The sequence below is a fragment of the Bos grunniens genome, chromosome 17 (genome assembly GCF_055505025.1).
Source record: "Bos grunniens cultivar Pamir isolate PY7600 chromosome 17, Bosgru_T2T1.0, whole genome shotgun sequence".
Taxonomy (NCBI): domain Eukaryota; kingdom Metazoa; phylum Chordata; class Mammalia; order Artiodactyla; family Bovidae; genus Bos; species Bos grunniens.
This window is the reverse complement of record NC_141181.1, coordinates 45855170-45857866: the sequence shown is the minus strand read 5'-3', so window position 1 is coordinate 45857866 and position 2697 is coordinate 45855170. Positions and strand designations below refer to the sequence as shown.

The 2697-nt window shown below is 44.3% G+C and overlaps 1 pseudogene; it reads right to left on the bottom strand.

Annotated features, from left to right (window-relative positions):
* Positions 1–373: 373 nt before the first annotated feature.
* On the bottom strand, positions 374–1884 carry LOC147355288 (sec1 family domain-containing protein 1 pseudogene; annotated as a pseudogene).
* Between the last annotated feature and the right edge of the window lie 813 nt (positions 1885–2697).

The following is a 2697-nucleotide window of genomic DNA, read 5'->3' as shown; positions in this document are numbered from 1 at the left end:
CATGAACCCACCCCTGGTGTCCTGATGACAGCCCCCTAAAAAGCAGCTCTGAACCCTGGTCCTGCCTGGCCCAATGAGGCCTGTACTGTGGGATGTGTGACATGGAGCTGCCCCCACGCAGGGTGATCCCTTTGTTAAGCCACCGAAGATGAATTAAGGCACCAACGTACCTGGAGGTGTCCTGGGGATACAAGGAATCAAAGATGGAAACCATCAATGTCAAGTCAGGAATTAATTCTGTCATGTCGTCACCACTGTTAGGAGGACTCATTAAAGCTGAACAAGAATCAAAGGGTGATTTGCCAGGAAGGAAATAAAGACCCTCATGACAAAGTGGGGGGTGGGAGAGGGCAGTGCACTGAGTCTCACTGCATCAACTCAAGCTGTAAATTAAACTGCAGTTGATGGGATGGGATCTGGGTCTGGAGAGGCACAGACAGCAGTTTGGGGAGCTCCTCCTGATGGTTAAACTCCAGGCCTCTCCTTTTTTCCCAAGTTGTGACAGCTGTTTCATGAACTGTGTAGTATGAAAAAGTCAGCAGCAGCCTATAAAACATGTTTCCCTCGTTTCCCTTTCTGTTGTCAACAAGCTTCTGATATTCAATGTAGTTGCCTTCTCCCAACACAAAAACAATTGCTTCTTGGAATGAATTTTTGTTCCTCAGAACTGAGCCGTCACCGCCTGGCAGCATCTGGGATCAAAATATCTACAGTCATCGGTTTCACCGTTTGACGTCATGTCCCTGAAGACAGGTAGGTTGTGCTGTTTCTGTCCCGCCTTTGTCGCTCTTGCCATCATACACTGCGATCTTGTGTTGGGGACTCGTTTGGCAATGCCTGAGATGGCAGGAGCTGAAGCCATCCTAGCAAAAGCCTTCCTCTGTTTGATATATTGTAAGGAATTAAGGTTGCATCCTGCGTCAGTTCCAGCTTTTTGGTGTGGCTCCAAATCAGCCTCAGAAGCTGTTTGCTGTGCACTTACATGATAGATAAGAAATGCCTCATTTATCTCCTGGATTACCTGCGTCAGAGTCTGATATTTCTTCTAGAAGAGATTTGCCCAGGAAAGCTTTGCTCATTATTTTTTCTTTTTTTTTTTTTCTTTTTAGGGTCCAAAACCTCATCTAACTATACATTTTTTTCTTTATATTCAAAACATACATCCAGTTTTCGTGCCTTTACATGTCCTAAGACAGCAGTGGCAACATTTTATGGAGATCAGTAAGTCTTTGTCCCCTCTCCAAGGTCTTCTGGCAAAGAACCAAAAGCTGAGGATACCTGAGCAGTGTTGTCAGGAAGCATCCTCGTGGCCCCTTCATCTTTCCCTTCTGGTCCCATACTTCTCAGGCGTTTGACCTCATCTTCTGGTGCTCTGCTCTAAGATTCTAGTTCTTGCTGAACTGATTCCCAAACCTCTGGGAAGGGACTTCCTTTACGTTTCTGCCAAAATGTATCAACTGGAGTTAAATCATACGACTTCCTGGTTTTTTCTCTAGGTCACACTAGCACCAGCCAGGGACTTTTTCACTCCTGAAGATTCCTCCAGATTAACTCTGTGTACATGGAAATCCACTACATCACACGCGTAGGATTGATATGTCCAAATATGATGTAAAGGAGTTGCCAGATCCATGTTTCTGTCAACAGGAGTGAAGAAGGCTTTGAAAGCTGAGGCTGCCAGCTCCCAGTGCATCACCTGTAGTAAAACCATTTTTTGGCATCTCTTAGATGTTCCGGAAACTTCTTATCTATTTTCACTGCTCTCATTTCCATTGCTGTTCCTGCTAATTATCTGATTATAGGAAGAGTACCCAGCATAACAGAAAAGCAGAAGAGGCTGTCGACATTCCGGTTCGTAACAGTTTTCATTTCCGCATTTGTGATTTCTGAACTGTTAATGGCACAATATGAAACATTTCCTCATTTTTGATTGTATCTAGAGGCATATCATTTTCCAAAGTAATAAAATTGAGATACTGATCAAAAGCTGGATACTTGAGTAACTGCATGGCTGCTACTTCTACATTTGCAATATATTCCAGTTTACTCCTTGAAAGGGCAGAAATAAAGTTGTTGTTTTTTTTTTTTCATGTGTTAACTCAATCTACTTTATTTCTTTTTTTAAATTTTTTTATTATTATTTTTTTTTACTTTACAATATTGTATTGGTTTTGCCAGAAATAAAGTTTAAATAAGCTGGTTCACATAGAGTTGATTTAAAAGAACTAAAGTAGTGGTTTATTATAAAAGGATACAACCAGGAACAGCCAGATGGAAGAGATGTGTAGGGTGAGGTATGGGGAAGGGGGCGGAGCTTCCATGACCTCCCCAAGAAAGCATTTCTCCAAGTCTCCAGGTGTCCACCAGCCAGAAGCTTCCACCCACCTTTGCCACTTGCCTCCAGCTCAAACCTGCTCTTCTCCCTGGGCCAAGCCCTCCGACACTCCCCTCCCACCTCTCCCTCTTGCCCTGCAGAGACCTGCACTTCCTCAGCTCCACCTGCCTCCCCTCTGCTGGCTTCTCGTCTGCAAAGACACAGGCCCAGGAACCATCCATCCACACTGAAAATATCATTTCTCTGCCACACCAACTGCAGGCCACACTTCATTCTCCACTCACAGAGAACCTTCCAGGGAGACACGTGCAGCAGGAGAAGGTTTTCACGGCACATCTATGGTGCTTATTCTTCTAGTGTTC